The sequence below is a fragment of the Hemiscyllium ocellatum genome, chromosome 10 (assembly GCF_020745735.1).
Source record: "Hemiscyllium ocellatum isolate sHemOce1 chromosome 10, sHemOce1.pat.X.cur, whole genome shotgun sequence".
NCBI lineage: Eukaryota > Metazoa > Chordata > Chondrichthyes > Orectolobiformes > Hemiscylliidae > Hemiscyllium > Hemiscyllium ocellatum.
In genome coordinates, this window is record NC_083410.1 from 68,583,233 (window position 1) to 68,595,933 (window position 12,701).

A 12,701-nucleotide genomic window follows, 5' to 3' on the forward strand; every position below is an offset into this window, starting at 1 on the left:
GGTCTCTTTGTTTGGCAACACTCCCCAGGACCTCTCCATTCAGTGTATAAGTTCTGCCCTGATTTGCCCTACCCCCCCAAAGTGGAGCATGTCACATTTAACTAAATTAAACTCCATCTCAAGCAACCTCCTTTACTGTCCACTACGCCTCCAATTTTGGTGTCATTTGGAAATTTACTAACATACCTCCTATATTCACATCTGAATCATTTATATAAATGACAAAAAGCAGTGGACCCAGCACCAATCCTTGCTGTACGCTGCTGGTCACAGGCCTCTAGTCTGAAAACCAATCCACCACCACTACCCTCTGTTTCCTACCTTTCTGAGGTCAGTTTTGTATCCATATGGCTAGTTCTCCTTTATTCCATGTAATCCAACCTTGCTAACCAGTCTACCATGCAAAACCTTGTTGAATACTTTGCTGCAGTCCATATTGATGAAGTCCATTGCTCTGACCTCAGCAATCTTTTTTACTTCTTCAAAAAAAACTCAATCAGAATCCCCTCCAACAACCTGCCCACCACTGATGTCATTCTCATTAACCCTATTTGCCAAATTTATCTCATGTCCCCTTTTTGTCCTCCTGATTTCCCACCTGAGTACACTCCTACTGCCCTTATTCTCCTCCAGGGGTTCACTTGATCCCTGCTGTCTAAGCTTGACTTATGCTCTTTTCTCTTTCTTGACCAGAACCTCAATTTCTCTCATCGTCCAGCATCCCCAACTCTACCAGCCTTGCCCTTCACTCTAACAGGAACGTACTGTCTTTGGACTCCCCACTAGACAATTTTGAAGCCTCCCCACTCTCCCATAGTCCCTTTACCTACGAATATCTCCTCCCAATCAACTTTTTCGAAACTTCTTGTCTAATACCAGCAAAATGAGCCTTCCTCCAACTTTAACTTTTTAATTCGGTCTATACTATTCCATCACTATTTTAAAACCAATAGAATTATGATTAAAAGGCCCAGAATACATCCCCATTAACCCCTAAGTCACCTGCCCTGCCTTATTTCCCAAGAGTAGGTCACATTTTGCTCTTTCTCGAGTAATTATGACCACTTTTAAATCAGAAAACTTTCTTGTACACACTTTACAAATTCCTCTCCAACTGATCTCTTAACACTATGGCAGTCCCAGTCTATGTTTGGAAAGTAAAATCCCCTACTATAGCCACCTTATTATTCTTAGAGATAACTGAGACCTCCTTATAAATGTGCTGCTTAATTTCCTGCTGACTATTGGATTTGTAGGATTATACGCTAGTACAGTCCCGTAAAGTGATCGTCCCTTTCTTATTTCTCAATTCCACCCAAATAACTTCACTGGACATACACATTGGAATATCCTATTTAAGAACAGATGTAGTGTTATCACTGATCAAAACTATTGATGCACTGATGTGAACTCTTGGCACTGTGTCCACCAGAATAGTTCAGACTCATTGACTGAATAATTATTACTGTGATGCATTCATTAGAAGTTTCTTATCTGTTGTGTGACATCGTCAAAGTTGGTCACTGTATTCTAGAAATACTCAATTAGCCTTGAATTTAACCTCTTTTGAGGACTTCTCAAACAAATATTATTTATGCTGATTATTTTGATATTTTGTTCATGATAGGCTATTTCACTTGGAAATTTTTGAATTGTGATAATCGAAGACAAAGATTATTAAAATGCTTTGTCTGTGAATATTTTAAATTACTGCTTGCGATAGCTTTCAATTTTTAAAAATGTATTTGTAGCTTTAACGATTGCATGAATGTTGGCAGACATTAAATATGTACTTGCCCCAATGACCTAAAACTGCAGTTTACTGCAATTCTGAACTGTATTGACCATAGGATTCAACCCTTAGACACACGAACTTTGCAGAACCATCATTTAACCTGATAATTGCTGGCTGTAGAAAGAGAAAGATCAAATGGTGTTTCTGTTTCTGCTCCTGAGCACAATCCATGACCCTTTCTGGTAAATATATGTACATGAGAATATTGGGTAAGTGTTAAATCTGAGTTTGATCTGATGGTCTCAAAGTAAATTGATTCACTGGCTACTTTTGTTTTGATGACCAGGTACAGTGGGCATAACTGATTGTGGGGAGAAAGGTTGATCGTTACACCAGATTTTTGCTCATAAGCATCATTCCATTGTTTCAGTAGAAGGTTCTGAGATTAATTGTTAGTGATATTGCACTTGTGTGTCCTGGCAATGTCGATCTAATTCCTATTGTTTCCCTGTGTTTAAGCTAGCATAGTGCTCTGTCATCGCCTCCTATCACATTCAAAATGGCTGTCGGGTTGTGCTTTTTAAAGGTTTATTGAAAGAAACCTGCAACTGGTTGCAGCACAATAAAGAATCATCTCTTGACCTTTGCCCAGTTTCTAAAAGTCTCTTTTTTTCAAGTTGGCTTTAGTTCAGTGATAAGGAATGAGCTTTGGTTGAGGCATGAGAGGGTGGTAGGACTCGAAGTTTTATATCCAAAAAGAAATCTATATCTTGAGAAGAGTAAGGAAATTGGAAGAAGAATGCAAAGCAGTAGAAAGTTGGAAGTCAAAAACAAGCCTTAAAAAGTACTCCTATCAATCATATGGGGTTAAAGATTTGGTGCAGTTTATTTTGCAGCCTGTGCTCTAGGTCTGGGATTTGAAATCCCTGCACCTGTCATTTTCCAAATGAGGACAATAGTGCATATATTATTGTTTTGTTTCATTTCAATTTCTCTGCATTTTATTTATTCATCACAAGTTTTGCTTTGGCATTGCTATCTGTTAAGGAAATTAATGCTATTCAATGATCTATCATTCATTAGGAAGATAATTTCTCTAAGTCTATAACATTTACAGCAATCATTGCAAATTAACTTGAAGCAATTGGAATGGCTTTTTATGTAATCAGCAATTTAAGTCAATTAATCATGGCAAAATATTTTATACTACATATTTTAATAAAAAATTGAAAGAAAATTTGGAGAGTTTTATATTGGCTGCAGTGGCTCATTGCTAGGTATTGATTTGCTTAATGTATGTTATTATTAGAAAATGCAATTATGATGAAATGGAACTGCAATAATTGAAACTTTCATTATTTCATAAATTTTATAAACCAGGCAAATTATTCTTCATGTTATGGTTCTTGTATAAAATAGCAAATTGACGTAATGTATTCATAAGTGTCTGATCTTTCAAAATTGGAATTGCTTATCAGACTGAACTCCTCACATTAGATTGTGATATTCATTAGCTTTTAGACAAGGGCAGTGACTTGCTTCAAGATTATATCCATGACTTATTAATGCTAAAGTTTGAGTGAAGCTTAGTTAAAATAACTGTATTAGCTTGATCTGCTAACATTAACATTTTAATTACTGGGAAGAACTGTTTTTAGCAGGGTATCAGTTAACTTAGTTGCTGGACAGCTGGCTTGCAAAACAGTGATACAAACAGTGTAGGTTCAGTTGTTGTAAAAGCTGAGGCTACTATGAAGTACCTGAGGTGCAGTGACCTTCCAGTTGAACTACTTATCTTCCCATTGAGAGAGCATCCCTATGGTCTTCTGTGACTATGACAACTTTACCTTACCTTGTCAACAATTTCAGAACTGCGATGTCCCATTGATAAAAGGATGTTGCTGTGAACATTATGTGAGCTAAGTGAAATAAACTGGAACAAAAGAGAAAAGGAAGTGCAGATTTCTTAGTGTGGTTAGGGCACCTGTCTAATTAAAAATAATGAGAGGAATTGACATTTAGAAAAAAATCACAGAAGGTAAGAGAATGAAATAGAGAACAGCATTTGGGCACTGATGATGTAAATGATTTAGCAAAATGCAATTAAAACAAAAGAGAACAAGGAGTAGTTGAGGTGACTAAGGTAAATGCTTTTAAGGAGAGTTGGTGAAGAAATTTGATGCATCCTAATCCTGATGAGTGCAAGGCAAAGAAGTTTGAATCCTAGACTTAAAAGAAGAGAGATGAGAGGAATCTCAAATGGGGCATAGATTCTGTCACAGACAAGTTGACCCAAATAGCCTGTATGTGTTCTTTTGATTCTATGTAACGCTTCCTGCATGAAGCTACATTGGCCAACTTCAAATTTTAGTGATTCAAATAACTAATGCAGCACTTTGCATCATTGCAAAATAAATCCAACATCAAACCATTTTTGATGATTGGCTCCTCATCTTTCATATTTCTTTCTTGTTTTTGCCCCTTTTTGTGCTTTTTTTCTCCATATACTCCGTATTTAAATCTCTCTAATCAGACTCCTGTCCCTGTCCCTGTACCAAAGTGGAGCTGTTTCTCTCAATGAAATCTGACAGGACTATAGTAAAGGTAAACTATCTTTTGCAAATTTCTCGACCAGTCTGCAGCCTTTTAATTTGATTGATCAAATTGTCTTCCTTCAATACTATCCCCAATTGGGTGGGACTGCACTTATTTGTTTCCATTTATGTTTACATAAAGTAACCAAAAAAATCTGCAATAGTTTCTCTGCCCCTACCACTGTGATGTCATTGGTGCTCTTTCCCTATTTCTCACCTACATGTTGCCTCAGATATTATTTTTATCTATGCAAGTTCCCACATGGCCTTGACATAGCTGTTATCTCCTACAGTGTCTCAACCACCCAAAATATCTGGACTCAATTAATTCAGAGTCATATTCATCACAGAAAAGAAAGACGTCAATGGTGCAAGCAATCCACTGCAATTGCTCATCTTTATTCATTAGCTGTCTAAGCTCTGGAAATTCCTTATTAAAACTTGCCATCTCTCTACCCTCCTTCCCTCCTTTTTAAGCTGTTGCTTAAACCCAGTCTTTACTTAAACTTTTAGTCATTGGCCCAATACGACTTGATGTAGTTTGGTTTCATATCTTTTATAATGCTCCATTGAATGCTCTGAAATGTCTAATACATTAAAGATACAATACAAATACAAGTTGTTTCACTCTTTCCCTCATTCCTCCTCCTAGTCTTATTCCCCTACTTTCATCCCCTCCCCACACCATGTTGTGATTGCTATTTCAGCATTTCTGTTCTTCAGTGAGAGAAACAAGAAAAAAAAAGTGATTGTAAGTTACTCCTCATTTGAGGTGTGAGACTGAAATTGGGAACCTGTACTCATGTCATGAATTCTGAAATGGTGCTCCTCTACAGCATTATTTCATATTTCTGACTCTCTAGGATTTAAGGTATGTGTACAAACAGTGCATTGGACTAGAATTGGGCCTTTTGGCTCCTTAGGCCTGCCCCATTATTCAAGGAGTTCATAGGTGACTTAATTATTCAACATCCCACTAACCCATAATGATCTTTCATTCCCTTCCTTATCATGAATCTGTCGTCTTTTGCCTTAATAATATTCAAAGTCTCCCCTTCCACCACCTTTTAAGGAAGAGATTACCACAGACTTACAATCCTCTGAGAAAAGAATTCTTCTCTACTGTCTTAAATGGCTGCCCCCTTATTTTGAAACAGTGACCCAACATTTTAGATTCTCCCATAAGCGAAGCATTTTTTCCACATGTACCCTCCTAAAATCTTTCAGATTCTTGTGTGTTTCAAAAAAGTTAGTTTTTATTTTTCAAAACTCCAGTGGATACAAACTTAGTCTATCCAACCTTTCCTTCTTAGACAACCCAACTACTACTGAGATTCATCTGATAAATCGTGTCTGAATTGCTTCCAATATATTTACATTTCCTTTAAATAAGGAAACGAATGTCATACACAGTACTCCAAACGCGGTCTCAACAGTGTCCTGTACAGGTAGTTTTCAGATAACACATTCTGGCAGCGCAATTTGCTTATCAGGTCTCTGAAGAATTAGGGAATGGAGTTTTGAGGACGCTTATCTATGTTTGCAATAATTTGATTCTAGCAGCAATCATTTCATGTGCTTCATTCTGCACGTGCGCCGGTGTCTGCAGCCAACAGAGCAGCTTTCTACGAGAGGTATTATACAGAGAACAGCTTTTGAGAGAGATACATCGAACAGCTTCCTATGAGAGATAGGCTACTCCTAGATTGTCCCTTTTTTTAAAAAAAAGACAGAGGGACATAGTGACAAGAATCTTAACAAAAAGCGTCCTGGTGATAAAATTGCAAGTGGCGAAAGCAAAAGAAAGGCTATAACACTGGGAAGAGAAGCTATAAATTATAAAGCCTTTTGAGCATAAGGAGAGAATATGTGATATAAATCACTTAACAGGAATGAGGGAGTCTACCTAACGCACCATGATGACCATCTGTCAATACATTGACAAACCTTTTAAAATGACTGTGTTAAGTTTACTTTAATACATGGTGTTAGACCGTTGGGTGATTTTTCAGCAATCATAAGTGATTTTTTTTTTGCTGGTCTGCCCAGAATTTTGCATTTCCTGTAGGCCCCATTATTTCTATTACGTGAGGTTTTACTGGAATGCAACTATGGTGTTATAGGAGAACTACCTGTATAACTGAAACATAACTTCCTCAGTTTGTACAGTTTCCCTACTAATATAGATAACATTCTATTAGCTTTCCTAATGACTTGCTATATCTGCTATTATTTTGGTGCATGAATTATAAAAGGATGCCCAGGTCTAACTGCATCTCAAAGATCTACATTCTCTTAACATTTAGATAATATGCTGCTGCTTTATTCTTTCTGCAGAAATGGACAATTTCACATTTTCTTGCATTATACTCCATTTGTCAGATCTTTATTCGGTTATCTCAGTTAGTTTGATGGCTGGTTTGCAAAGCAATGTGATGCCAGTGTTCAGTTTCCACATTGGATGAAGTTACTGTGAAGCACTCACCATTTCAACCTATGTCCTTGCATGATGACCCTCTGATTATACAGCCACCAATTGTATCTCTAATGATTGAACAACTTTGTGGTCCATTAGGACTATAGTGACTTTATCTTACCTACTCAATTAACATAACATGTAGCTTCCTTAGCTCCTATTCACAACTTAATTTCCTACTGTACATATGACAGGCCCTTCAGCCCTCTATGTTGTGTTGGTCTTCTAACCTATGCGAAGATCAGTCTAACATATATACCTTTCATTGTATTAACTTCCATGTGCCTGTCCAAGAGTCGCTTAAGTGTTCCTAATGTATCTGACTCTACTACCACTGGCAGTGCATTCCACGCACCAACTACTTTCTGAATAAAGAACCTATCTCTGACATCTCCCCTAAACCTTCCTCCAATTACCTTAAAATTATGCCCTCTTGTGATAGACAATTCCGCCATGGGAAAATGTTTCTGGCTATCCACTCTATCTATGCCTCTCATCATCTTGTATACCTCTATCAAGTCACCTTTCATCCTCCTTTGTCCAATGAGAAAAGCTCTGGCTCCCTTAACCTTTCTTCATAAGACATGCCCTCCAATCTAGGCAGCATCCTGACAAATCTCCTCTGCAGCCTATCTAAAGCTTCCACATCTTTCCTATAATGAGGCAACCAGAACTGAACACAGTATTTCAAGTGTGGTCGAACCAGGACTCCATAGATCTGCACTGTAACCTTGCAGCTCTTAAACTCAATCCCCTTGTTAATGAAAGCGAACACACCATTTGCCACCTTAACAACCCTGTCAACTTGGGTGGCAACTTTGAGGGATCAATAGACATGGACCCCAAGATCCCTCTGATCATCCACACTGCCAAGAATCCTGCCTTTAACCCTGTATTCTGCATTCAGATTCGACCTTCCAGAGTGAACGATTTCACACTTTTTCAGGTTGAACTACATCTGCCACTTATCAGCCCAGTTCTGCATCCTGTCAATGTCTCATTGCAACCTACAACAGCCCTCCACACTATCTGCAACACCTCTAACCTTTTGCATCATTCACAAACTTACTAACCCACCCATCCACTTCCTGATAGTGCTGGGCTGGTTTGTTCTACTGAGGCAAGGAAGGGATGGTAGATTGAAAGAACCTTGGGTGAAAAAGAATGTGCAACATCCAGCCAAGAGGTAGAAGGAAGCTTACTTAAGGTTGAGAAGGTAAGGATCAGATAGGGCTTTAGAAGGTTACAAGGTAGCCAGGAAGGAACTGAAGAACTGACTTAGGTGAGCTAGAAGGGGACAAGAGAAAGCTTTAGCGGTTAGGATTAAGGAAAACCCTAAAGCATTCTACACTTGTGTGTAGAGGTCCCAGAACCAATCCCTGTAGAACACCAATGGTGGCTGAGCTCCAGCCTGAATCCTCTCCATCTACTACCACCTTCTGTCTTCTATGAGTCAGCCAATTCTGTTTCCAGACAGGATTCCCTGTAACCCATGCCTCCTTACTTTCTGAATGAGCCTACTATGGGGAACCTTATCAAATGTCTTGCTAAAATCCATGTACACCACATTGACTGCTCTACCTTCATCAATGTGTTTTGTCACGCTCTCAAAGAATTCAGTAAGGTTTGTGAGGCATGACCTGCCCCCCTCAAAGCCACACTATCTCTAATCAAGCAATGGTTTCCCAAATAATCATAAATCCTGTCTCTCAGAATCCTCTCCAGTACTTTACCCATCACAGACATAAGACTGACTAAGCTGTAATTCCTAAGATTATCCCTATTCCCTTTCTTGAGCTAGGAAATACCATTTGCCAACCTAGATCATCTTGCACCACTTCAGTGGACAGGTGAGGATGCAAAGATCTTTGCCAAACGTGCAACAATCTCTTCCCTTGCTTCCTGTTGTAACCTAGGGTATATCCCAACTGGCCTGTGGGATTTATCTATCCTTGTGTTTTTCAAGATTTTTAGCACATCCTCCTTCCTAAGATAAAGCTGTTCTAGCATATCAGTCTGTTTCACGCTATCTTCAAACATCAACTTCAGTGAATACTGAAGCAAAGTATTCTTTAAGGACCTTACTACTTGCTCCGACTCAAAGAGCAAGTTCCCTCCATTATACCTGATTGGCCCTACCCTCACATGGCCATCCTCTTGTTCCTCACATAAGTGTAGAATGCTTTAGCGTTTTCCTAAAATCTACCATCCTTTCCTTGCCTCAGTAGAACAAACCAGCCCAGCACTATCAGCAGGTGCTTCCTAAAAAAAACTTCCACATTTCTGTTGTGCATTTCCCTGAGAACATCTGTTCCCAATTTAGGTGCCTGAGTTCCTGCCTAATAGCATGGTAATTCCCCCTCCCCCAATTAAATACTTTCCCATACCATCTGCTCCTATCCTTCTCCAGGAGTATAGTAAAGGTAAGGAAGTTGTGATCACTATCACAGAAATGCTCTTGCACCAAGAGATTTGGCACTTGGTATGGTTCTTTGCCAAACACCAAATCCAATATGGCCTTCCCTCCAGTCGGCCTATCTACATATTGCATGAGGAACTCTTCCTAGACACATCTGACAAAAATTGCTCCATTCAAACTATTTGAACTAAGTAGGTTCTGATCAATATTAGTCACCTATGACAACAACCCTGTTACTTCTACACATTTCCAAACTCTGCCTCTCAATATGCTCCTCTGTGTCTCTGTTGCTACTGGGGGGAAAACTTCGAATAAAGTGACTGCTCCTTTCCTGTTTCTGACTTCCACCCATACTGACTCTGTAGACAAACCTTCCTCGATGCTCTCCCTTTCTGCGGCTGTGATACTATCCCTGATTAGCAATGCCACTCATCCACCTCTTTTACTTCCTCCCCTATTCCTTATGAAACATCTAAACCCTGGAACTTCCAACAACTATTCCTGCTCCTATGATATCCAAGTCTCTGTAATGGTCACAGCATCATAGTTCCAAGTACTGATACATGCTGAGAGTTCATCACCCTTATTCTTGATACTTGTATCCATCACACTGACTGTGTACCTTTGCCCTATCAAATGCCTATCCCTCCTTACAGACTCTGCATGCTGTATCTGGCTGTTCACTATCTACTCCATCATCTGATCTGTAGCTCAGGTTCCACCTCCCTGCCAAACTAGTTTTAAGCCCTCCCAAAGATCTCTAGCAAATCTCCTCCTCCCCAGGATTTTGATGCCCCTCCAGTTCAGGTGCAACCCGTCTTTGTACAGTTCCCACTTTCCCCAGCAGGTAGTCCAATGATTCATGTATCTGAAGCCCTCATTTCTACATCAGCCCTACAGCCACTTGTTCATCTGCACTCACTCTATATTCCTAGCCACACTAGACTGTGGCACTGGTAGCAATCCTGAAATTACTACTCTACTCGTCCTGCCTTCTGGTTTCCAACCTAACTCCCAGTATTCACTTTTCAGGTCTTTCTCCCTTTCCCTACCTATGTCATTGGTACCAATGTGTATCACAACTTCTGGCTGCTTTCCCTCCTCCTTAAGAATTCTGTAGATGTGATCAGAGACTCCCTGACCCTGGCACCGGGGAGGCAACACACCATCTGGGAGTTTCGCTCTTGACTACAGAATTTCCTAGGCAGAAGTGGCCATTCCTGATGAAGGGCTTTTGCCTGAAATGTTGATTTTTCCTGCCTCTCGGATGCTGCCTGACCTTCCATGCTTTTCCAGCACCACTCTAATCTTGACGCAGAATCTCCCATCTGTTCCTGCCACAATTGAATCTTCTATCATTATTGCTCTCCTATTCTCTCCCCTTCCCTTCTAAGCCACAGAGCCATGCTCAGCGCCAGAAACCTGGCTGCTGTGGCTTTCCCCTGGTAGGACCTCCCAACAATATCCAAAATAGTATGCTTATTATTGAGGGGAGCAGCCACAGGCGCTCCCTGCATTGTCTGCCTATTACCTTTCCCTCTTGTGACAGTCACCCAGCTACCTTTGTCCTGTAACGTAGGTGTGCTCCCAATAAGTCCTCTCTATCACAACCTCTGCCTCCCAAATTATCTGAAGTTCATCCATCTCTGGTTCTAGTTCCCCTAACCCGGTCTGTGAGGAGCTGGAGTTGGGTGCGCTTCTCATAGGCAAAGTCAGCAGGGGTGCCAGTGGTGACCCTTACCTCTCACATCCTAGCCTCCATCCCCTCTGCCCTAAATTATCAAGAAAGATTGAATAAATGAAAAAAAAACTTACCAACCCTCCAAACACTCTTTTTTTTTGGTTAGAGGAGAGGACTGTGGCTTGTTTAGCTACAGCGCAAACACATCAGTTCACATGCCCAGCAATCTCCATGTTCATGAACACTCTTGTTGAGCCTTCAGTTCATGAGATAAGTCTTTAAGAGGAAAGCTTCACCTTCCTGACAACTCCCTGGTCCTCAATGTCACCGCTCTTACTGTTGCTAAAATAGAGGAAATATCTTTGTGTCGTCAGTAAAGTTAACAAAAGCTTGGTCCCTTCATCAAAGTTGTTTATATAAATTTTAGAAGTTAAGGTACCAGCACTGATCGATGTGGCATACCACATCATGCCAGCTGGAAAATGACCTAAGTTTCACTATTTCCTGTTTCTGCTAGCCAATCTTCTATCCATAATGATATATTGCATTCTCGACCTGGAGAATTATTTTCTGCAATAACCTTTGATATTGTCACTTACTAAATGCCTTCTGCAAGTCCATGTACATCCACTGATTTGTTCCCTTTATCAACAGTACATGTTATTTTCTAGTTTTCCTGATTATCTGCTTTTTGGTACTGTAACCTATCCGTAGTTGGAGACCTGTAGAGGTTCTAGATCAAATTGAAAGAATTAAGAGAAGGGCTAATTTTATTTTTTTAAAATTATTATGCACCTGTTTCCACATCCCATCATCCCATTGCCCCTGCTCTGAATATTTTAGTTCAATCAAAACCCCTTACCATTATTGTCAAGCAAAGGAGCAAAACTTGCATCAATGAAAGTTGCAGGAGAATATAACAGGAGCAGCACCAGGCATACCTAAAAAGGTGAAATTAATATGATGAATGTACAACACAGGTCTGTGTCTATGCTTAAAAAGCAGGTGCAGTATGGTCTTAAGTGATCCCATGACGAGCAGATCAGTTAAAATTCTGAAGTCCTGTCACATCCAACCTTGCATAGTGGTGAACAATTAAACACCTAACTGGAGGAGAAAGGCACCATACATGTCCTCATCCTCAATGATGGCAGAAAACGGCATATTAGTGCAAAAGACAGCAATGAAGCATTGAAAGTGGGGGTGTTTGCTGATTTCGTAATCAGTATAGGCCCAATCTACCTGACTTCTCCTCCTAAGACAAGCCTTCTATACCTGGTGTCAGCCCAGTGAATATTCTCCTATATGCCTTCAATGTCCGATAACTTTGCTTAGATAAGAGGGGGCATAACTGTTCACAGTATTCTAGCTGTGGTCTATCTGGTTTCTTGTGTAGCTACCTAAAACTACCTTCATTTAATACTCCATTCCTTTTGAGGTAAAGGCCACAATTCCATTTGCTTTACCTATTACCCACTGGACATGAATGCTAGCTTTTTTGAGACTCATTGACAAGGACTCCCAAATCCCTTTGTTCTGTAATTTTTGTATTCTTACTCTATTTATGTAATATTCATTGGTTGGTTCTTTGCCAAAGTGCATTACCTCACATTTCCACACAATTGTATTCCATCTACTAAGTTTTTGTCCACTCACTTAGCCGGTCTACCTCTGCAGACTGTATGTCATCCTCATCGCTTGCCTTCCAAGCTACTTTTGTCATCTACAAACTTGGCCATAGTATATTTATTTTCCTTGTCCAAGTCATTTAATCTATATTGTAATTATATGACTCT

The 12,701-nt window shown here is 39.8% G+C and overlaps 1 protein-coding gene across 1 annotated transcript in view; it reads left to right on the top strand.

Annotated features, from left to right (window-relative positions):
- Positions 1–12,701, top strand: part of LOC132819796 (rho guanine nucleotide exchange factor TIAM2) — a 401,154-nt gene that overhangs the window by 236,326 nt on the left and 152,127 nt on the right. The window lies entirely within an intron of this gene.